At 37.1% G+C, this 26,115-nt stretch overlaps 1 long non-coding RNA gene across 1 annotated transcript in view; it reads left to right on the forward strand.

Moving 5' to 3' along the window:
- The window catches only part of LOC134804945 (uncharacterized), a 254,799-nt gene extending 233,441 nt beyond the window's left edge, over positions 1-21,358 (forward strand). Inside the window, exon 3 of the long non-coding RNA XR_010146205.1 lies at positions 21,349-21,358. This is a non-coding gene — a long non-coding RNA (uncharacterized LOC134804945). The remainder of the gene's footprint in view (positions 1-21,348) is intronic.
- Positions 21,359-26,115: the final 4,757 nt, after the last annotated feature.

The raw sequence follows: 26,115 nt of genomic DNA on the forward strand, positions 1-26,115 counted from the left end.
GGAAATAAAATTGCATACCGTTTTATTAGGCAGGCGTCCGGTTTTTTACCCCATAGCTCAGTTCTTAGTCCATCGCTTTCACCCAATAACCTAGTTCATTTTAGATTCCATCAACTCTCAATAGTCCTTACACCCTGGCGGGTGCTGCCTCTGCGTGCGTCCCATGACACGGGCAAGGGCACCCTCCGCTCGGTGTACCCCTTACATTTCATTAAAGTGTCAAAAGGGCCTCTACGTGTTGGCTTCGGCTCCGCGCACGCCTCCCAAAGGTCCGAAACACCATTGTTCCGTGATGGGAAAGACATAGTAAAATTTAATAAAGAAATTATAACTTACCAAATTAATAAGACTCTTCAGATGAGTTGAGTACATATATGGGGGACTGGAAAAGAAACGGAAAATATATTAGAAACAAAAACAAATAGGTACATAAGTTTGTCAGTTTTTCGTCAAAAGCCATTAACCTTGAATCAATATTGGTTACACACTTATCTAGGGATTTGTAATATGGTTAAGTAACGTTAATTTATGGTTATGAATGTACTTGAGAGGCAATATAAAATACAAATTGAAAAAATATATATATATATATATATATTTAAAAGAAAAGGGATTATAAGAGGTACTTACAGAAGTCAAATCTGGAGTGGAACAGCACATCGGGCTGTATGCTGATGGTCCTGGTGATGAGACGGAGCTGAAGGTGGGGGAAGCAGGGGGGCATGGGTAATATAAGGCCACGGGGGTGGAAACATGGGGTCGGTCTGAGTCTCGGCCTCAAAATGGGGCTGGGGTTGCAGTTCTACACCCGGTTTGTGTTGAGAAGGCTATAAAAAAAGGAGGAGATGAATAAGTAAAAACAAGGAAGAGTAAAAGATCGTAAGTATCAACAATGAAACAAAAAATCAAGTAATTCACCTTTAATTCGGGATCCGTTTGTACTGCGATGGCTATCAAGATTTTTGGGGTCTGTGTGCCCACATCGTTTGCTCCAACAGTTTGCGTAGACGCCTCTTTATAGCGTAAGGTTGACTGGAAAAAGAAAGGTAAAATACAGAAGAAAATCAAGAGAAAAGGGAGAGAAAAGAAAACATAACAAAATAAGTAAGGAACTCACCATATTGAGTCAAATACAATCCACACAGAAGTTGAAGTCAAATTGAGCGGCATTAGTTTTGAAATAGACAGTTGGGCGCAGCAGGGAGAGAGGGAAGGAAACATACGTTCAGGAATTATTAATAAAAGTAAACCGCAGGAAATCACAAAATATAAAATAGTGTAATTAATATTTGTATTTTCAAAGGAAAAAGGGGAGGGAAAATACATATAGTTAAATTTTTCTACATTGGGCAAGTTTTAAGTTATTATCTCATTAATAGGAGTAACTTCATTAAAGAAAACTTGATTAATTTCTGAACGTATCCTTGTTATCAATTTCACTTCACAGTCAACTAAGGTATGCTAAAAACGTCAAAGAGCCGATATTAAGTAAAATAAGGCGTAGAGAAAAATATTCAATAATATGTGGTCATTATTCCTTGTAGTTAGTCTGTGTTATCTCCTGATCACCAAAACAGTTTAAAAATTGGGATATTTGGATGACAACGTGATAAAGAAATGTTGAATCAGAATCAGAATCAGAATTATTTTATTTGCTAGAATACTTAAAACAACATGTAGTACAGGATGTTAAGGTACAGTAGGTGATAAAGTATTCAGTCGATGAACGACATGCAAAAATTATGTAAACTAATAAGAAAATGTTATCAACAAGATAACGTTTTCATAGATACACACACTGAATTTAAAATAAATACAATACGATAAAATTACGATTCAAATAAAATTAAATAAATGTAGTCAAAAATAATTTTATATAAAAGTAGTAATGTCAGTTATGAGTTATACAATTTAAAATCCATAAATTCCCGGATGCTATAAAAACAATTTTCACTGAGCCACTTAGTGATCACTGTTGCAAATTTATTATATTCCATTTGCCTCATGTCTTCAGGAAGGTTGTTATCTTCGAGCAACACGGAAGGGAGGCGGCATTCGCACTATTTCCCCTCTGCCGAGGTACAAGATTAGCGCGTCAATCTAATCTAGCGCGGGTAATAAAACTAGTTGCACTTGGATTTTTCACTAGACCGAGTCCAGACGCGCGCGTGAACACTGCTGCACAAAAATGCCTGTTTGCTCGGTTTTTTGTTATAAAAAGAGGTCGGGGACATCAAATTTACAAAAAGAAAGTGTTACATTTCACATGTAATATTTTTTTTTACATATCATACGTTTAATTACATTCAAACACAATTATTATATTTTAGTCTCATGTAATTGTTGGATTTATCGATTTTCCTCGCTCAGTACAAATTGCGGATCGGTCGAGCGACAAATCCGACTTCTCATCTCTCAGAATACAATAACATACTTCAACGAAAATGTGTTAGTGTGCGTGTTGTGACACTTGTCACTCGTCCGTACACAAAAAGAGATCGAGGTTTGCAAGATTTGTCTTTGACGTGTGTCATTTTCTATGTATTTGTGTCGTCATTACAGATTGAATTCTGTATGTAAGTGTGTGAGAAGTGCGACTGTGTGCACCTTTCCCCCCCGCGAAAAATGGCAGAAAGATTTGTACGGTGAGATATCGCTTGGGCCCCTCCCTTCCGATGTGTCGGAAGCCGGTGTTGCTCGAAGGTTGTTATATAAAACAATGCACATATTATACGCATTTTTACGATAGATCGCAGTACGACAAGGAGGTTGGTACAGAAGGTCCAAGTATTGAGCTCTTTGGTTACCCGCAAAAACATCAGACCTGCGCCTAAAGAGTTCAGGATGTTTTTTTAACAAATAGGCATGCTTTTTTTATGTACATACATGGTAGTGGTAAAATATTTAGTTTTTTAAAGACTGGCCCGCAGCTTTCCATGATCGAAATATTAGCTAAGTATAGCACGAATGCACTTTTTTTGTTTAATAAGGGCCCTAATTACGACTACTGAATTCCCCCAGAGCAAGAGGCCATAGTTCAACAATGACGATACATAACCATGATATGCCGTGATAGCAGCTTCAGCTGAAACGGTCATCCTAAGTTTTTTTATGGCAAATACAAAACTGTCCAATTTCTTACACACAAAATCCACATGATTTTTCCAGTTTAAATTTTTGTCTATATGTAAACCTAAAAATTTAATGTCATCACAATTGTCTATTCCCATATTATTAAAATTAACATTTAATTGTATTGTTTCAGCATTATATGATTGAAATTGAATGAAATGAGTTTTACTTAAGTTAATATTGAGATTATTGTTACTAGTCCATTGGCATATTTCAGCTAAAGCATTATTTATGTTTTCTTCATATGAAGAAATTTCATCGCCTTTTACCATCACAGTCGTATCATCGGCAAATAGGATACACTCTGGGGTGGTTGCTTGAGGGAGATCATTGATATAAATTATAAAAAGCAGCGGACCCAAATTGCTCCCCTGTGGTACTCCCCACAGATTTTCACGATAACCGGAAAGAAAATTTTGTCTTATAAGTTTGTTCCCAACTTTGACTATTTTTGAAATCTCAGTGCGCTGTTTTCTACCTTCCAGATAACTTTTAAACCATGCAAGCGCAGGACCCCTGATGCCATAAGTTTCAAATTTCCTTAAAAGAATTTTATGACTAACACTATCAAATGCCTTACTTAGATCTAAAAATATTGACATAATGGGTACTTTATTATTAAGAGCTTCAGTTACATATTTGATAAAGTTATAACATGCCAATTCAGTTGAGCGACCCTTTCTAAAGCCGAATTGATTAGGATGAAATATATTTTGTTTGTCAAAAAAATCCGTTAATCTGACGCACATGGCCTTTTCCATTATCTTCGATAACACAGGAACTAAAGTAATTGGCCTGTAATTATTGATATTGCTGCGATCACCTTTTTTGTAAAGAGACTTAATATTTGATAATTTAAGTTGGTCTGGAAAGATACCTTGTTGAAATGAAAGGTTTATGATATGGGACAATGGATAACTTAGGTAAGCAGCATTCAACTTTAGTAAGTCTGTTGTGATATTGTCATAGCCACATGATTTACTATTGTTCAATGACATAATTATTTTGTAGACCTCACTTTCGTCTACAGGTCTTAAAAATATAGAACTTGGATTATAATAACTGCAAGTAACATTAGAAAGTGTGTTATTGCTTTTTCCATTGTCATGTATACTGTCAATAAAATAATCATTAAATAAGTTACAAATGTCCTGTGGATTATTAAATCATATTGTTATATTGTATATAGTCAAAAGCACTATGTGTATTATCATTACAAGTCATTGAAGACATAATATGCCAAGTAGCTTTACATTTATTTTTATTCGTTAAAATGTATCTATTATTAACAATTTTTTGTGAAGCATGAATGCAGTTCCTTAGAAGCTTATTATATACTTTAAATAAATGTCTGTTCTGATTCCTATTTAACATTGTCAGTCTCGTTTCATATATAATTTACGTTTAGTTTTGCAAGAGTTTTTTATTCCCTTAGTTAGCCACTTGAGTTTAGACTGGCGATTGCTTACTTTTACCTTTACTAAAGGGAAACACAATTCATAGAAAAGGCACAATGAATCATAAAATGAAGTAAAAGCATCTTTGAAATCTTGAGTAGTCAGTATATCAGAATAGGAATGAACTGAAATGCATTCACAGAACTTGGCAGTGTTTTCTTTACAATAATCTCTTTTAAATTCAAACCAATGAAAACGTTCTCTAGTATTTCTTATTCTTATGTCTATAGTTTGTCCTTTGTCGTGATCTGACAGACAAAGATTGTGGGTGTTTGCTTTAACTCTCTTTATATTACTAGCTATTTGATCTAGACATGCATTACCTCTGGTTGGGGTGTTAATATGCGTCACAAAATCATAATTCATGAGTACACCTTTATGATCTTTTGAGAACAAGTTATCCTTTAAAATGTCGATGTTCCAATCTCCACAAATAACAATCTTCTTTTTCTTATATTGTGAAGTTAAATTTGAAAGTAACATATTTAGTTTATGTAAAAAGATATTTACATGTGATTTCGTTTGTACAGGTACTCTATATATAACTACAACTATAACATCTAATCCTAAAATTTCAGTTCCACAACATTCGAAGTAATAGTCACTTGCTAACTTGGGCTCAAATTTTAGTGGCCTCGTATGTATTCCTAACCAGAATTGCAGTGCCACCTCTACTATAATCCCTAGAGTAGTAAGCTGCTACTTTATAATTACAAAGCTTTATATTATTAATATTTTCGCATTTTACAAAAGTTTCACTTAGACATACTATATCAATCCCACTATTCAACTCTTGTAAAGCAACTTGTAAGAGATCAAGTTTCACTAATAAACCACATATATTTTGGTGTAGAATAGTTATATTACTTAATTTACTCCTACCTATATAATGAACAGCCTGCCTTGAGTCATCAACATATATTTCAGTATCCTGCACTTGGTTGCTTAAGTCACATACATTTTGATAAAATATACTACTAGTTTTTGGTATAGGGTTACAGGATAAGAGAGACTCATTACACGACAACGGAAGAGCAGACTCGAAAAAACTCCTCTGGACTAGTCTGGGTATACTTGTCTCTTTTGGAGTAGGTATTTAATTGACCTATATTGTAATCTAGATTTTCGATTATAGTCTTCATACCCGAATTTTTCAAACGACCTGACCACACTGAAAACATCTCCTTGGAATCATCAGTCTTAATGTTAGAGTCATAAGCAAAGAAGTTTTCATTATGGTTATCCGGCGTTGTACAGCTGTTTGCCACATATGTACGTTGGACATGTTACAATTACATTAGTATATGTGATGTCTTTCAGAGAGGTTCTAATAAATTGGACAAGCGTCTCAAGGTCGTTCGAATAATTGAAATCGTCTTCACCTACAAGGATTACACAATAATCATTCTTCGTCATACCAGCTACTTTGGAATGTATATTTTGTAGAAGAACTTTTATTCCTACTCTAGGTATAACATGATGGCAGAAGGAAAAGTTGACAAGAGATGTTGTGAAATTTTTCTGATAATGCAGTTTGAAGAAGTAAACTTCCAAGAATGAGAACATAAAGGGAGGGCATAAATATATTGTACATATACATTTAATTATATTATATATATTTAATTCACTAAACTATTGAATTTCACTATATAAAATTAAAAAATACTAGGTTATATACAAATTCTATTACAGCCTAATATTTTACAATTATTTATGTTGCGAGGTTTGCATAGTATTTTAAAAAAGCAGCTTTAAGCGTAGCAAGTTACTTGCAGCATTTGGCGTAAATATTGTTTATATAAAAATGTGTAGTTATAAGGGAGGTTAACGTTAATTGCTATATTTTTATCTTTGTGTTAAAGGGGTTGCATGTAAGTTAGACATTTACATTTGGTGAAAATAATGATTAAGTTTTATGATTGTCATATTCAAAATGGACTAGCAATTATGACTAAAACAGTATAGTAGCCCTCGTCAAACCCTGAATTTACCAATGTTGAAAATGCAATGGATCTTCAACTGCAGGCGGAGGATTTAATCGTGAATATAGAGACATCCATGACAGTTGTAGCTGATTCGCATGATACAACAACAACAACAACGGAACGACAAATGAATATCAAACTTCCAAAACTGCAACTACCTAAATTTGATGGAGATCAGCTGATCGATCAAAATTCCGACCACCGTAGCTACGGTGGTCGGAATTTTGAGACCGGTTTGTGTCCAATATAGACAACCAGCGCATGGCCGAGGCTGATAAACTTAATTATTTGTTAAGTAGTCTGGAGGACAAGGCAATGGAAGCTGTAGCGGGCATCAGTCGTATAACTAATCACAATTATGCCATTGCCGTGGAGGCTCTCAAGTCAAGGTATGGGTCGAACGATGCTTTGATAGACGTGCACTACACTGCGCTTACCAACTTGGGTCGAGCAGAATATTCGGCTTCCAGTTGTAGGCATACTCTGGACGAGATCGAGCGCCATTTGCGAGTTCTGGAGAAGTTAGGTGAAAACACAGCGGGCAACCACCTACGGGCTACCATACTTGCAAAGTTTCCGGAGCAAGTGTTACACCAATACCACCTTATGCCCCAGCAATCGAAGAGTAATTCAACCTCCACACTAAGACAGACTTTACTAGACATTGTGATCGCCATGGAAAAGGCCCAGACACAACCAATACCGAAAGGGTTGGAAACATTCATTCATTCATTCATTCATTCATTCATTTCTTTATTGATAAAATATTACATTTTACATGTCAATTAAGTATTTACATTTCAATATTATGGTATATAAAGATAATTACATTTTACATTTCAATATTTTAACATAATTATATTCTTATATTTAATTAGGTACTTATTTGGTAGTTTTGCCTTAGGTCATTTGAAGTGTTTGTTTTGGGTCAGCAATCGCTGTCGACGAATTCATCAGTATTATAACACGCCAGGTCTGTTAATAATATTTTAAGTTTGTTTGCAAACAATCTATCGCACTGTACTTCCGTTATTTCTAGCGGTAGTGCGTTGTATAGTTTGGCCCCCATGACACCGAAAGACTTCCGTGATTTGGCGAGTCTACATCTGGGAATTAATAAAAGATTACGCCTGCGAGTGCTCCTGCTGTGTGCGTGAGTCGTGTCGAAGTTGTGTAAGTTGGCTCGAACGTACTTACATGCATTCAAGATGTAAACTCCCGGCAGTGTAAGTATTTTTGAGTCCTTGAACAGGTCTTTCGCGGGGTGGTCGTAAGGTTTACGTGTTATTATTCTTATGGCGCGCTTCTGCATTTTGAATGCTTTATCACGGTCAGCTGCTGTGCCCCATAGATCTACCGCTTGGGTGAGTAGGGAATGAAAATACCCATAATAGGCTTTTTTTATGTTATCAAATGATAGGGTTTTGGCAAGTCTAGAGAGTGCAAAGCACGCTGATGCCAACCTATCACACAACGACTGAATGTGGGGGGACCACGTGAGCCCGGAGTCAATGGTGCAGCCTAGGTATTGAACCTGGTCTACTTGCGGAACGTTGATCCCGTCAAGTGATATACTTAAATTATTTTTGTTTGCTTTTAATTTAAAGTGCATAACGTTCGACTTTTCTATGTTTAATTGCATGCCGTTAACAGAGAACCACTTTGACAAAAGGTACATTGCGTTGTTTATTTTATATTGTAAGGTTTCACAGTTATCGGCGTCCACCAATACACACGTATCATCAGCGAAAGTTATGAATTCAAGGTCGGGACATGCTGTAGGGATGTCATTGATTAAAATTAAAAATAAGTTAACAAAACCGGATGTTATAACTACGGAAGTCCTTCAAACTAAATCTGATTCAGTACAAAATGTATCAAAATATAGACCACGACGGAGCTTAAAACGAAAGGCAGAAAATTATGCTAAAAATAACATACCTCAAAAGAAGAGCCGGATGCCTTGCGTTTTTTGTAAGCTGCAAAATCATAATAGTGTGGACTGCAGGAAGTACAGTGACATTGAATCTAGGAAAAAGCAGCTATCTGGCAGATGTCACAAGTGTTTGAAACGGAACCATAATACAGACCAGTGCTATAGAAAAATAAAATGCTACCGATGTGGTGATGGACACCTCCAGCTTCTGTGTCCAAAGCCAAAGGGTAAGGAAGATTTACCTGTCAGTTGGCCTGCAATGGTAAAGTGTTATATAGCAAATATAAATAAATACAATTTTTTACAGACAGCAGTGGCACAAATCAGCAACCCCAACAACAACAAAATAAGCAAACATAAGTGCAGACTTGTATTGGACTGTGGCTCACAGAGGAGTTACATAACTGCACGGGCTGCTGCCAAACTACAGCTATTACCAGATAATGAAGACCGACTCTTAGTGTTCACGTATGGAGAAACTATTCCAAAGGAAATGCCGAGCCCTTCAGTGGACATTGTGTTAGAAACCAAACGTGGCACCAAAAAACAAGTAAGAGTAAATATTGTTCCACATATTACTGAGAAGTTGCCAAAAGCTAAATTTGATCACTCAGTGGTGGATTTAGCGGCCGATGATGACTCTATTGGTGAAAATGTAAACCTTTTAATAGGGAACAATTATTATGAAGGTTTCAGACGTCAAGAGAAGATACAACTTAATGAAAATCTGTATTTGATCAATACTGACTTTGGTTGGCTGTACTCTGGAGATGAAAATCTTAAACGCACTGCTGTCCCAGAAAATATTTTAACTGTGACTACTTACTGCCACTGTCATAATTCAAGCTGCCCTTATTTTACCGAACCGGACTTACCCCTCAGGAACATTGACATTAAATTTCTATGGTCTCTTGAGTGTATTGGCATAAATGACTCTCCAAAAGCCACTAGACAAGATGAAGCTGTAAAGCATTTCAATGATACCATACAATACAACAATGGACGTTATGAAGTAACGTGGCCATGGATTGAATATCCACCTCAGCTTCCTGTAAATTTCGGCATGGCGTTAGGAAGACTGAAGAGCTTGGTCAATAGATTGGATTCAGCAACGCTGCAAGAATATGATGATATTCTGAAGGAGCAACTAAACGGAAATGTCATTGAAGTAGTCGAACCACATAGGAATGACACAGAACACCCTGTGCACTATCTTGCCCACCACATTGTAAAAAAATGAAGGAAAACGTGGGAGGATTGTTTACGATGCTTCAATGAGAAGTATGGACAAGAAAAGCCTGAACGAATGCCTGTATAGTGGGCCCTCCATGCTTGAGGATCTCACAGCCCTTCTTCTGAAGTTTAGGACGAAAAAAATAGCAATCGTCGCCGATGTAGAAAAGGCATTCTTGCAGGTAGGACTTCAAGAGAAGGACCGTGATGTGACAAGATTTCTGTGGGCTAAAGACATTACAAAGGACCTAACGGATGACAACCTGCTATATCTTCGGTTTTGTCGAGTCCCATTCGGCATAATTTCAAGTCCATTTCTCCTGACAGCGACCATTAGATATCACATGTCACAGACAGATGGAAGCTTACTGAAGGATGTAGCTAACAACTGCTATGTAGACAATCTAGTAACTGGAGCGAACTCTGTGAAAGAAGCGCAAGAAATTTATGAAAAGACGAGAAGATCCTTTGGGCAAATATCTATGAACATCAGAGATTGGTTATCGAATAATAATGAATTTCTTGATCTTGTACCTTGAGAACAGCAAGCAAAACATGAAGATACAGTAAAAATTCTTGAATTGTCGTGGAATGTGAAAAAGGACACCTTGCAACTGAAAATTACTGATGAACACTTTGACAAAGATGCACCAGTCAACACTAAGAGGAAGGTACTTCGTACTTTAGCCCGAATCTATGACCCATGTGGTTTCATTTGTCCACTAACCTTACCATTGAAGGTGTTGTTTCGGAGCATCTGCGAACAAAAACATAAATGGGACACCAACCTACCGGATGACTTGGTGCGGTCCATGCAGGAAATATTGAAGGTAATAAAAACAACAGTAAATCTGGAATTGCCAAGATCTGTAACAAATGTCAATCCAGTACTAGCGACAACATACCAGTTACATGGATTTTCTGATGCCTCAAAGGTTGGATATGCTGCTGTTATTTATCTAACAACAAGAAGTGACCAAGGCACATCAATCTCATTCTTAATGGGAAAGTCTAGGATAGCCAAAGGTGAAGACAAAAGTGAACTCTATATCCCGAAATTAGAGCTACTGGGTTTACTCATAGCAAGTAGACTCTTGAAATATGTAAGGGAGAACCTATCTCTTCCAATAAGTAAGGAAATGTTGTGGACCGATAGTTTGGTCGTATACATGGATGGATGCGGTCAGACAAATTGTTACCGCCCTTTGTCTCAAACAGGGTAGAAGAGATCAGAAAAAACCAAATGGGAGCAGAGTTGTACTATATTAACACCAAAATGAACCCAGCTGATGTTGCCACAGGGCCCGACAGATGGAGTCAATCCAAGGAACTTTGGTTCAATGGTCCCACATTCTTAAAAGAGGATGAGACAATGTGGCCCACAGATAGACACTATATGAACCATATGACGGTCCTTTCTGTTGGGGAGGGCCTGGACCAGAGTGGACACAGTAGCATACCGGAAACTAATGATGGTCCAGGAAATCAACCAAGAACTGTTGAAGCAGGTGATAACCAACAGATGGAAATTGAAGACCAGATCGACCAGTTGACAAACAATAATTTAAGTAATGACATACCAGAGATTTACTCAGTACAGGACACACCACCTTCATTGAACTCTGCAGATAACACTATAGCAGAAATAAAGAAACTGCAAAAACTTCATTTCGCCAACGAGATTGCAGGAAAGGTAACACATCTGACTAGAAATCTTGGACTGCTTCTAGATGTGGATGGTGTACTGAGATGCCAGGGACGAATGGTCAACACCACGTGGAATTATGATATGAAACATCCTATATTGCTTCCCAGAGACTGAATTTACAAAAAAGATAATCAAGGAAACTCACGAAAACAATTATCATGTTGGCACTACACATACCCTTAGTCTCATTAGAGAGAAGTACTGGATACCACAAGGTAAACGTCAGGTGGAACGAGTGATCTCGAGATGTCAGCGGTGTGTCAAACACGGCGGTGGTCCTTATCGCTTGCCAACTGCGCCTGATCTACCTACTGAAAGAGTGAACTATAGCACGTCATTCACGTACTGTGGCGTAGATTATTTTGGACCACTTTATGTGAACACAGAAACTGGCAAACAAAAGAGATGGGTTGCCCTATTCACTTGTTTAGCTGTTCGAGCCATTCACCTTGAGATTGTTAACAACTTGACAGCAGAAGAATGTCTCTTGGCACTTAGAAGATTTGCTGCTACTAGAAACACACCACAAAGACTGTATTCAGACAATGCCACATGTTTTAAACTAACATCGGAAGTCGTTAGTAAGCCATATTGCATTGAAAGAGGAATTGAATGGAGGTTTATACCTCAGCTGGCGCCGTGGCATGGTGGATTCTATGAACGACTAATAGGTGTAGTGAAGCATTCTCTAAAGCGCACTCTCGAAAAGCACCTTCTTGGAGACAGCAAGCTGTTAACCGTGCTAAAATAGGTAGAAGCTGTGGTCAACTCAAGACCGCTTACTAAAATTGGAACCGAAGTGATCCACATATTAAGATCAGCCGATTTCCTAAGTCTTGGGAAGTGTTTAACTTTGACCCCAGCAACGAACAGTGTATGTACGGTGGACAGTTCCAAACTTCAAGTTTACCTAATAGAAAGCTGGAAAAAGGGTCTGATAATCCTGGAAGAATTTAAGAAAATATTCTTAGCACAGTACCTGACGAGTCTGAGGGAAAGATACCAAAACTCTCCTAAACAACCTAGAATTGTCTCTGATTGCGATCCTAAACTGGGGGACATCGTTCAAATAAAATCAGATATTAAAAACCGAGAGTTATGGAAAGTCGGGAAGGTAGCGGAGCTTATAAAGAGTGCAGATGGCAAACATAGGGTCGCTAAGGTTAAGGTTGGAGACTCCATGATGACTCGATCTGTAGGTCATCTCTACCCGCTGGAGACTGAAGCAACTGACTCTCCACAACCTGGAGCGACAGAGGAGGAACAAACTGCACCACCTCTGGACACGCCGATTGAATATTTGGACCTGGATGCTACCCCAAGTGGAAGCGAGAGCATACAGCCACCACAAACCAATCCAGTATCTGAGAATCGTGACGAGGTAGTTGCTTCTGAGGAAGTTACTTCCAACCCTGACAGTATGCTACCGGAAACTAGAACTAAGAGAGACGCCGCTATTCGAGCCAGAGAGAAAATCCTGGAGTGGACGCGTCACCTGCTCACACTACTGCAATAAGACTCCCTTTGTTTGGGGGAGTGTCGCGCACTGCGCGATTCGCCATGTAAAAGTCGGTATGTATCAACATTAGTACTGTCAATCTATATTTTGTTGTGTGGTAACACCATTCGTTTTGACTAACTATTGCTTGTTGGTATGATGTAAAAGATGGCGGGAAAGTAGTGTCACGAACAAGAGGCAAAAGTTGTGAGCCGAGATCGTGGTAGTAAGACGAGTTAGGAGTCATGAGCTTCTAGGAGGCCCAATGCCCCATCAGAAACACATCAGGTGAGTGTTTGCTTTGCCATATTGTTATGTCGACCTAAACGTGCATCATAAGATGGAAAGATGAGGAGACGGTTATAGCATATCGTTCTTTCCGTTAGTAGTAGTCCAATCTTGCAGTGCACAGCACACTTGGTAGTCAAGGAAATTGGACATGCATTTGAGGTGTGTCCGGAAACACACAGGCACGGTCGACTAAGTTGGAGCAACCGTGGCGAGACTATGGGGAAGGTGGAGGTCTCCGGGGGGGCATAGCCCCCCCGTCCGGCTAAGTGACTACTGTGCAAATCTGATAAGAGTCACCATCCACCGATGCCCAACTTGAGGTGCATAGCCATTTAGTAGCATGAGAATTCCTCATGCAGTGAATGTGGATTAGCTACCACACAGAGCTAAAGGACATGGAAGGGCACCAGGTAAAACTGATTCATGCATGTGAGTGGCATATCCACATGAGAGAGGCAAGACCTCATTTTATCAGTATACACACAATTGAGTAGAGTGGAATAAAGTTGGTCGACTCATCTTTCCATTCTAATGATATAAATGTGTAAATTATATATATTCATGCCGTCCATATGTATATGTGAACCCAGCAATTAGTATTTCATACATATATTGTAGAGGAGGGACGACAGCTACTGTAAGTGCAAAGATGTGAGGGGAGGGAACGAACGTCCAAAAATTATTAATAAAAGTAAACTGGTGAATTCACAAAACATAAAACAGAGTAATTAATGTTTTACAAAGAGAAAAAAAAGGTGGGGGGGAATACACATAGTTTAAAAATATTTTACTTTGGGAAAGTTTTGAGCTATTAGTTCAATTTTAGGATTAACTTCATTGAGGAAAACTTATTTATCATTTTCACTTCAACAACTTTCGGCGTGCTCTCTTAGAGTTTATTTGCTAGCTCTGTATCAGTATTCAAATCAACATACATAATCATTAACATAACAGTAATCGACTGTGTATGGATGAGTCACCTTTACTCATTGACCGGCCACTCCATCACGTACCCACTCGGCTAGATGGAAATTTCGAGCGACTGCAGTTGACAACTCGTCAGAAGCGATGCTTGATGAAGTTAACGCTGACGATATGCGACAGTTTAATCAATCCGGCACGGCTGCAATATTCTGGGTTCTGCGCATGAAATTATTATCAGAGCAAAAATAAGATATAAGGTAAAGGTATAAGCTGTAAGGAATAGTTAATTAAACATAAATATTTTGTTTTATGAATGAAATTCATGCAAAAAGTGGGTACTTTTGCAGCTGGGTGTAGCTACATTTCCCGCAGTACTCTCGTCCATTAAACTTGCGACTGAATTAGCCGTACCTACGGGCCGGCGCACATACCCACGATACGATATCGTATCGTGGAACGACGCGGCGTCGTCTCACGTTGCGACGCCGTGTAACGATGCGACGTCGTGTCGTAGAAATCTACGACGTGGTATCGTGGGCACTATACGACGCCGTATCACGTTGCGACGTCGTGTCGTAGAAACCTACCACGTCGTATCGTGAGCACTATACGACGCCGTATAACGTTGCGGCGTCGTGTCGTAAAAACCTACGGCGTAAACAGTAAGTAAACTTTCTGCGACTTCTCAGAGGTAATGGCAGCAATACAAGAACATGTTTGTTGCAATCCTTATATCTTGATTAACTGCGATGATTTTTTTACATTTTCAACGTCATGGTAGTAACATGCCGTGAATGTTACAATGGTTACCAGTATAATTTGACACTGGGTTAGTAGTTTAACCGCTTAACCTCGGGTTAGTGGGATGGTGCAAGTGGCCCTTAATGGTAGAGTGTGCAGATAAATGAAAATACGTAGGTACTTATGTACTTCTGTATGAAGAAGATTTAAAGCTTCGAAAACTAGAAAATACAGTTGTCTATTACACAATTATTGAATTACTTGTATTAAACGATTTTATACAAATAATTCAATATTTGTGGAAAATTCTTAATCAATAATTTTCCACGATTCATATTTTATTGACAGATATGGCGATTCATATGTTATGATGTTATGAAAGACGTGACAGATAGACGGACGGACAGAGTCATAAGGCTTTTTTGTACGGAACCACCTTTTTGGTACGCAACCCTAAAAAGCATAATATGTATTAAGAATAGTGCTAAAATATATGCATGTAGTGACTGCTACCGTCATTGCCATTATCTACTAGCTAGAGCCTTTGCGAGTTGTCTTGTAGCCCAACGGTCACGCCATTATGAAAAAAAAGTGCATGGACTTGTAGTATGAAGGCATATGACAAATGAGTATAATTATTAATTTTTTGTGCTAACGGTACTTTCGAATCGTAGTCTGATTGTGGTCGACTAAAACTACGATACGATATCGTGTCGTGAATCAATCAATGCACATCGTAGATTTCCACGTTACGGCGCCGCAACGTGACACGACGTCGTAAAATGTCCAGACACGACGTCGTACTGTGCCGCGACACGACGTCGTACTGTGCCGCGACACGACGTCGTATCGCGCCACGATACGACGTCGTAACGTTACACGAAGTCGCAACGTGAGACGATGTCGCGTCGTCTCACGATACGACGTCGTATCGTGGGTATGTGTGCCGGCCCTATCTCAAGCATGCTAATGATACATCCACATTTGACAGGCTAATGATACATCCTGGTAAATTCCAAAGTTTTCAGGAATATTTAGTACCCGCCTCTTAACGGCCTTATTTGTAGTACCTCTCGTAACGTACTATGTATCAAAAACGGAATTCAATCAGTCTGATTCACAATATTCATCTAGGACTATCGTCATTGTTTTATAAAATAGTTTTTAAACATCCAATGAGACCATTATGCTAGTAGTGACCTTCATTGGTAAGATTTAGGTACATACTTGTATATCTCTTTAAGTTTTAAGAGTTCTTTCGTCTAAAGGAACTGGGTATAAAGTACTACATATTTTAGTATTTAAAATTATATCTTAGTGCCAGGTGTAGCCTATTGTGTCATATTTCTTATTATAACTAATCAGTAGTGTTACCTATTTTTACCTTTGCGCGAGGGAATGAAAATGTTTCAACATTGCTACTAGGTAGGTAGGTACACCCCTTTGTGTCAGTATTTAGACTTAACATTGCATGACACTCGAAGACAGTAAAATTTTAATAACGCCTAATGACTCGTAATTAGGTCGCCCTTCTGTAAGCTTTTAACACAGTAGGATTAAATGCAAATGCTGAAACGTAGCTAGGCTAATGGGTTATTAACTGCAATTAGAGCGAATAACGGACTAAGCTGTACGTACAGGCACAGCGAGGACCCTTACTAACATCCTTAAGTAGGTACCTACTCGTATCTCAACATCAATGCGAGTAGCTTACTGTCAAAACAAAAATGAAGAGATTTGTTTGTCTTTGTAGAGATATGTTATAGGTAGGTATACTTACATTACTTAAACTTTATATTTCATTGCAAGATACGTGTGATAACATTGAATCGAAATGCGTAGGCTTGCGTTTTGTTGCTCAAAAAAACACAAATCACAGTAACAAAATATCATCTTAGGTGGGTAAACTTACCGTATTTCGTGGTTAAAACTGGTATAATTAGGTAACAAAAAATATGTTTATAATGACTGATTGAATAAATTTAGTACATATTAGGTAAGTACTAAAATTACTAAAATCCCAAGTAACACACAAGCAGGATAATAGAGTAAAATTATCATCTTATTCAAATTAAGATTGTATAAATTTTATGTATAAGCGGTGGAAATTACTAAATTCGGAATAAGAAAATATGTGGGCCTAGTGGGGCCATAAATGCTGAATAAATTTTGCATAGTATTGATTTTGTATATTAAAGATGAATAATACTTATTTCTTACACAGTTAGTCAGACATTATTCAGCTTTAAGCATTTGTGGTTACTAAAAGCTGCATAATAGCAGCATTAGCAGTAATTAGCTGTATATATTCTGTGTTGTGAGATATTAAGCAGACAATATTAAGAAAAATGTGATAGTGGCTACTAAATGCTGAAAGAAAGCGTCGGTGGAGACTTTGAACTGTATAAAAGCGGTTGCAGTTTCTGTTTTAATGCTAGTTTTTGAATAAAGGTGGACGCTATTACTGGAAGCTGTAATGAAATCCACATATTATTTGTTATCCAGCAGCTGCATATATGGGTTAATATGGCCTTTTATAGACATAAGACATTATTCAGAATAAAGCATTTGTGGTTACTAAAAGCTGCATAATAGCAGCATTAGCAGCAATTAGCTGTATATATTCTGTGTTGTGAGATATTAAGCAGACAATATTAAGAAAAATGTGATAGTGGCTACTAAATGCTGAAAAGAAGCGTCGGTGGAGACTTTCAACTGTATAAAATCGGTTGCAGTTTCTGTTTTAATGCTAGTTTTTGAATAAAAGGTGGACGCTATTACTGGAAGCTGTAATGAAATCCACATATTATTTGTTATCCAGCAGCTGCATATATGGGTTAATATGGCTTTTTATAGACATAACGTCTGAATAATAAATACTAGAACAACACTTATACCTAAGTTATAGCGATTTTAGTACACATGTACTATCTTTTCTTGCTGAAACCTGAAAAATGAACGCATTGAGAAGGTTATTCAAACTACTGCTTAACAACAAGTGCGCGGTGGTCATTTATTTCATTTATAACCAAAAAGCGTGATCAAAAACTGTGTCGTACAGACTTGTGTGATTTAAAATGAATATAAAATGAATCCTTTAAAATGGCAAAATAAAAGAAGAACAGGAGGAATACGACGAAAATGCTTAAAAGAATATAATAAAATAATGACAACTTCAGTAGTACACACAAGTAGCCTAGCACAAGGTCAAGGTAGTTCTACTACAAGTGTCGAAGAGGGTTCCGTAGTTTTTTATAAAAAATGTGTTGACGGCAAGTGTGAAGCAAGTAGATGTGATTGTGAAAAGATTTGTCCGACTATGAGTGAAGCGCCATCATGCAGTGTTGAAGAGGGTTCCCTGATTTCAGAAAATGGATGTTGTATTGACGGCGAAAGTGTTTCTAGTAGTTATGATGACTGTCAAGACAATATAACAGAATGGACGAAAAATACCATTTTATGCGATGATCTCCGACAATGGGCATTGAGCAAAAATATATCACATGTTGCTCTAAAGGACTTGTTATGTATCGTCAACAAAAGACTTCCCGGGGCTATCCCAAAAAATCCCAGAACTTTATTGCAAACGCCTCGAAAAATCGCCATTAAGAGTATAGAAGATGGAGAGTACTGGCATAATGGGCTCACAGAATCTTTAAAAAAATATGTTTGTTCACTGGCAGAAGTTCCAGAGGTCATTCAAATAAATTTAAATTTTGACGGCTTACCGATCTTTAAGAGTTCAAAAAATGAATTTTGGCCAATCCTGTGCAACATATATGATAAACCAGAAATAGAACCTTTTGTAATTGGCCTTTATTACGGCCCCGGAAAGCCCAAGTGCTTAAATGAATATTTGGAGGATTTTGTGTCAGAGATGAATAATTTAATCCAAAATGGTGTTGAAATTCGTCAAAATGGCCGGGAGCATGTGGTACTTATAAAAATTAGATGCTTCATCTGTGACTCACCTGCAAGAGCTTTCATAAAAGGTAAGTACAATTTTAGGGTTATTCCCACTAATTACCACCAAGTTCTTACCAGTGGTAACTACTGGGAATTTTTTTCCCACCTTTTACTGGTAAAAGGTGGGAATTTTTATTCCCAGTAGTTACCACCAAAATATTGTTAGAATTCAATACTAATAAAAACATATTCAAATCAAAAATATTAAAACAGTTTTACCGGTATAAATGTCAATACCCACCCACATACATACTGGTCAAAATCATAACCCTCCGCGTTGCCGTAGTCGGGTAAAAAACTAAAATAGAAGAGTCTCATTCTAGTTAAGTAGAAATTAACTTATTATCCGGACTAAATTTATCTTATTAACTGTAAATTTAATTACATATTTATACAAACGAACAAACAAATCAGTCAAAAACCGACAGAACTGATTTTGTTTTATTATTTACCGCTACTTCATTTCGTTCTATTATAACACGACGCAACCTGGAATATGTAGGTATTCATAATTTGTACTCAGGCTAAATAACTAAAGGGCTTGGTGTTTATTAAAACCGCTTAGGGCGCGCTTCGGATGGGCTAATTGCTTGGACTAACCAGCATAGGCTCGCATTCCAATTACGCTCGGGTAGTACATCGCTCGGTCATGTTACGCTGGTTGGCTCGAATGCTTAACACCCTCGCTAGCGGGATGGTAATAACACTCTACCAGAGGGGCATCAGGTACTATTCGTAGACTTCTTTTTTTGTATTTAACTTTTATTCTTTTGGAAAATACATATTCCAGGTTTGCGTCGTGTAATAATAGAACGAAATGAAGTAGCGGTAAATAATAAAACGAAATCAGTTCTGTCGGATATTGACTGATTTGTTTGTTCGTTTGTATAAATATGTAATTCAATTTACAGTTAATAAGATAAATTTAGTCCGGATAATAAGTTAATTTCTACTTAACTAGAATGAGACTCTTCTATTTTAGTTTTTACACTTATACCGGTAAAACTGTTTTAATATTTCTGATCACTTTTATTACAGCACGCTACATTTATACTATACTATTTTTACTGTTTTTATTAGTATTGAATTCTAACAATATTTTGGTGGTAACTACTGGGAATAAAAATTCCCAGTAGTTACCACGAAGCCGAGTTGGCGGTGGTTGGTTTTTTCCCAGTAGTTACCAGTGGTAAAAGAGGGAAAAAAAATCCCAGTAGTTACCACTGGTAAGAACTTGGTGGTAACTAGTGGGAATAACCCCAATTTTATTAGGAAGATCGTAGGTAGGTACTAAAGGTAAAAAATACAACATATTTTTCTAATTCCTTGAGGCTCCGTCCATTGACGCGGATTAATTGCGCGCGGTAACGCGCAACTCGGAATGCACAGAACGTTATGATTATGAGTTGTGCCTAGGGAGAATGCTCCCGGTACTGAGTTTGTGGCGAGAACCAGCTTAGGAATTCCCGGTTCCGGTACTGTATTTGTATAGAAAGCAAGGGTTATTCCCACTAGTTACCACCAAGTTCTTACCAGTGATAACTACTGGGATTTTTTTTACCACTGGTAACTACTGGGAAAAAAAATCCCATCACTAGTTACCACCAACTCGGCTTGGTGGTACCTACTGGGAATTTTTATTCCCAGTAGTTACCACTGGTAAAAGGTGGTAACACCAAGTCGAGTACTGGTAACTAGTGTGATTTTTTTTCCCAGTAGTTACCACTGGTAAGAACTTCGTGGTAACTAGTGGGAATAATCCCAATTTTATTAGGAAGATCGTAGGTAGGTACTAAAGGTAAAAAATACAACATATTTTTTTAATTCCTTGAGGCTCCGTCCATTGACGCGGATTAATTGCGCGCGGTAACGCGCCACTCGGAATGCACAGAACGTTATGATTATGAGTTGTGCCTAGGGAATGCTCCCAGGACTGAGTTTGTGACGAGAACCAGCTTAGGAATTCTCGGTTCCGGTACTGTATTTGTATAGAAAGCAAGGGTTATTCCCACTAGTTACCACCAAGTTCTTACCAGTGGTAACTACTGGGATTTTTTTTACCACTGGTAACTACTGGGAAAAAAAATCCCATCACTAGTTACCACCAACTCGGCTTGGTGGTACCTACTGGGAATTTTTATTCCCAGTAGTTACCACTGGTAAAATGTGGGAATTTTTATTCCCAGTAGCTACCACTGGTTAAAGGTGGGAATTTGTAGTCCCAGTAGTTACCACTGGTAAAAGGTGGTAACACCAAGACGAGTACTGGTAACTAGTGTGATTTTCTTTCCCAGTAGTTACCACTGGTAAGAACTTGGTGGTAACTAGTGGGAATAACCCAAAAGCAAGTACCGGGAGCACTCCCTTATGCCACATTGCCGAAGCGCGGCACCGCGTTCAATCCGCCGACCGGCCACTCGCCCGTCACACTTTATTTCACTTGTTCGTTATAAATGATGATAGTGTTTCCTTTACAGGTGTGTGCAATTTCAATGGTAAACACGGTTGTTTAAAGTGTACGACTATTGGAGAGTATTCGTACCAATCACACACTGTGATATTCACAGACAACATGTGCAATAAAAGAACAGACAAGGACTTTCGGCTGAAAAAATATGGCCAACACCATAAAATGGACTCACCTCTTTTAATGTTGCCGGTAGACATGGTCGAGGATTTTCCGGTATCGGATTCCCTTCACCTGATTGACTTGGGCGTAATGAAAAGACTACTTATTGGATGGACTGAAGGGAATTTTGGCAAGCTTTTGACAAAATGGAGAGCTGCTGACACAAAAAAAGTTTCTGATTTTTTACGGAGTTGTAAATTGACTTCGGAAATCCACCGATCAGTTAGAGGGTTAGATGAACTCCGTCATTGGAAGGCATCTGAATTTCGGTCCTTTTTGCATTATCTTAGCATCGTTATTCTACCAGATATACTGACAGAAGACTCTTATAATCATTTTTTATTACTTTTTTGCTCTATAACTATTTGCTCATGTTCTAAACATAGCTTGTTGCTGGATCTCTCACAGGAGTTACTATTGAACTTTGTGGAAAATTTTAAATTTTTTTATGGCGAGTATATGACTAGCAATATTTATAATTTAACACACCTTACCGATGAGGTCCGAAAATTTGGTCCTCTCAATACTTTCAATTCGTACCCGTTTGAGAACAAACTCTACACAACAAAAAAAATGTTACGAGATGGAAATAAGCCACTATCGCAAATAGCAAACAGACTTACCGAAAACTGTGTATATGATACTGACAAATATGCAAGGAAAGCGGAAAATAAACCGAAATATCCTGTAGTCGCTAAATGTAAAAATGAAAATTATATTGATTTCGGAAAGTTCAAAGTTACAACCAAAAACTGCGATAAATGGATCGTATCTACTCAAGGAGATATTATAGAAGTGACAGACATTACTGAAACACATATCAAAGGGTACAAAATTGAAGATTTGTCGGACATTTTTGATTTACCTATTAAGTCATCTTACCTTCTTATGTTCAAGTCTAGCGCATATGGCAATCGCATTCCAGTAACTATACATTTTGATGGTGTAAGTAACAAATTGGTGTGCATCTCACATAATAATAATCTGTATTTTATTCCTCTTTTGCATACATTGACAACTTAACACTAATTCTGTAATTATTCTTTGTCTGGTTATTACGCATGGCAAGGTTTAAAATAAACAAGGGTTAATAATCTGTCCGTCTCATTTATTTTAAATAAGTATTACACGAATACGAATAGGAAAATAAACAACATAAATCAATCGTAATCTTCTTACCATGTAATAAAATAACCATTTTAAATGATATCATTTATCAATCTTTAAAACATAAAACAGATATAATATATGTTTTTTAATATTTAAAGATTGATAAATTGATAAATGATAGCAGGTTTACACAGTTAACCAACGAAAAGTAACATATTCCACACCTGAACGGGTTATTCCTACTAGTTACCACCAAGTTCTTACCAGTGGTAACTACTGGGAATTTTTTTCCCACCTTTTACCACTGGTGGGGAAAAAAATTCCCACTAGTTACCACCAACTCGGCTTGGTGGTAACTGGTGGTAACTAGTGGGAATATGGTGGTAACTAGTGGGAATAACCCACCTGAACTGAATTTAGATATGAATTGATATAGCTATTATATATTTTATGAATCCGTGGCCAAGTAACCTCTGTCTTTTCTACCTGAATCTAATTCAGTGTGGCTACCACCAGTTTGGCCCTAACATAAACGCTATCGAGAACGTAACTTACTTTCTATGCATATCGCTCGTACTCGCAAATTAGTGCGAGCGAGATATATAGAAAGTAAATTACGCAGACGTTAGCGTATGTCAGTTTTGACACCGTCAGTGACTCATTGTTCGGGTACTGGTGTGTGATGTAGACCTATATCTGTAGCAGACAATACATTTAAGAAATGCCAGAAACAGACAACAAATGGAGGAAAGTCATGATTTAGTACTTAGGCTAGAACATAACAAAACTTTAATTAAAAAAGTTTCAGTTTGATTAAAAATATTTTATCAAGAATAATTACTGGTAACAAATTAAAATAAAATTATTCTGATAAATAAGAAGTTAAGGGTTATTCCCACTAGTTACCACCAAGTTCTTACCAGTGGTAACTACTGGGATTTTTTTCCCCACCTTTTACCACTGGTAACTACTGGGAAAAAAAAATCCCACTAGTTACCACCAACTCAGCTTGGTGGTAACTACTGGGAAATTTTATTCCCAGTAGTTACCACTGGTAAAAGGTGGGAATTTTTATTCCCAGTAGTTACCACCAAAATATTGTTAGAATTCAATACTAATAAAATCAGTATAAATAGTATAGTATAAATGTAGCGTGCTGTAATAAATAATTATGTGTCAGTTAGTGATTCAGTAAACTGCTTTAAAAGTGATTAAAAAATATTAAAACAGTTTTACCGGTATAAGTGTAAAAACTAAAATAGAAGTGTCTCATTCTAGTTAAGTAGAAATTAACTTAAATATTATCCGGACTAAATGTATCTTATTAACTGTAAATTGAATTACATATTTATACAAACGAACAAACAAACCAGTCAAAAACCGACAGAACTGCGGGCTCAGCACGGTTCCATTTTTATCGACTATCACTATGCGCGTCCCTTTCGCACTTACATACTTGTTAGAACGTGACAGGCATGGTGACAAGGGATAAAAACGCGACCGTGCTAAGCCGCCTGATTTCGTTTTATTATTTACCGCTACTTCATTTCGTTCTATTATAACACGACGCAAACCTGGAATATGTAGGTATTCATAAATTGTACTCAGGCAAAATAACTAAAGGGCATGGTTGTTATTAAAACCGCTTAGGGCGCGCTTCGGATGGGCTAATTGCTCGGACTAACCAGCATAGGCTCGCATTCCAATTACGCTCGGGTAGTACATCGCTCGGTCATGTTACGGTGTGTTACGTGTTTTGGAAAATATGTTTATTGGAAGAACGTGTAAATAATTATATATTTTCCAAAAGAATAAAAGTTCAATGCAAAAAAAGAAGTGTACGAATAGTACCTGATGCCCCTCTGGTAGAGTGTTATTACCATCCCGCTAGCGTGGGTGTTTTAGCAAGCGAGCCAACCAGCGTAACATGACCGAGCGATGTACTACCCGAGCGTAATTGGAATGCGAGCCTATGCTGGTTAGTCCGAGCAATTAGCCCATCCGAAGCGCGCCCTAAGCGGTTTTAATAACAACCAAGCCCTTTAGTTATTTAGCCTGAGTACAAATTATGAATACCTACATATTCCAGGTTTGCGTCGTGTTATAATAGAACGAAATGAAGTAGCGGTAAATAATAAAACGAAATCAGTTCTGTCGGTTTTTGACTGATTTGTTTGTTCGTTTGAATAAATATGTAATTCAATTTACAGTTAATAAGATAAATTTAGTCCGGATGATAAGTTAATTTCTACTTAACTAGAAGGGTTATTCCCACTAGTTACCACCAAGTTGTTACCAGTGGTAACTACTGGGAATTTTTATTCCCAGTAGTTACCACCAAAATTTTGTTAGAGTTAAATACTAATAAAAACACTATAAATAGTGTAGTATACATATATAGAGTAATTTAATTAATAATTATAAGTCGATTAGTGTTTAGTAAACTCCCTTAAAAGTGACCAAAAATATTGAAACAGTTTAACCGGTACTAGTACAAAAACTATGATATATGTACTTAAAGATAAATTTAATAATCCATTTAGATGATTATTCAAGTGATTTTATTAGGTAATTCAAAATAACTCTATACTATTCATACCTACTGTTTTTATTAGTGTTTAACACTAACAAAGTTTTGGTGGTAACTACTGGGAATTTTTATTCCCAGTAGTTACCAGTGGTAAAAGGTGGGAATTTTTATTCCCAGTAGTTACCACCAAAATATTGTTAGAATTCAATACTAATAAAAACAGTATAAATAGTATAGTATAAATGTAGCGTGCTGTAATAAATAATTATGTGTCAGTTAGTGATTCAGTAAACTGCTTTAAAAGTGATCAAAAATATTAAAACAGTTTTACCGGTATAAGTGTAAAAACTAAAATAGAAGAGTCTCATTCTAGTTGGGTTATTCCCACTAGTTACCACCAAGTTTTTACCAGTGTTAACTACTGGGAATTTTTTTCCCACCTTTTACCACTGGTAACTACTGGGAATAAAAATTCCCAGTAGTTACCACCAAAACTTTGTTAGTGTTAAACACTAATAAAAACAGTAGGTATGAATAGTATAAATAGAGTTATTTTGAATTACCTAATAAAATCACTTGAAAAATCATCTAAATGGATTATTAAATTTATCCTTAAGTACATATATCATAGTTTTTGTACTAGTACCGGTTAAACTGTTTCAATATTTTTGGTCACTTTTAAGGGAGTTTACTAAACACTAATCGACTTATAATTATTAATTAAATTACTCTATATATGTATACTACACTATTTATAGTGTTTTTATTAGTATTTAACTCTAACAAAATTTTGGTGGTAACTACTGGGAATAAAAATTCCCAGTAGTTACCACTAACTCGGTTTAGTGGTAACTACTGGGAATTTTTACTATCATAGTTTTTGTACTAGTACCGGTTAAACTGTTTCAATATTTTTGGTTACTTTTAAGGGAGTTTACTAAACACTAATCGACTTATAATTATTAATTAAATTAC

Source organism: Cydia splendana, chromosome Z (assembly GCF_910591565.1).
Source record: "Cydia splendana chromosome Z, ilCydSple1.2, whole genome shotgun sequence".
Lineage (NCBI taxonomy): Eukaryota > Metazoa > Arthropoda > Insecta > Lepidoptera > Tortricidae > Cydia > Cydia splendana.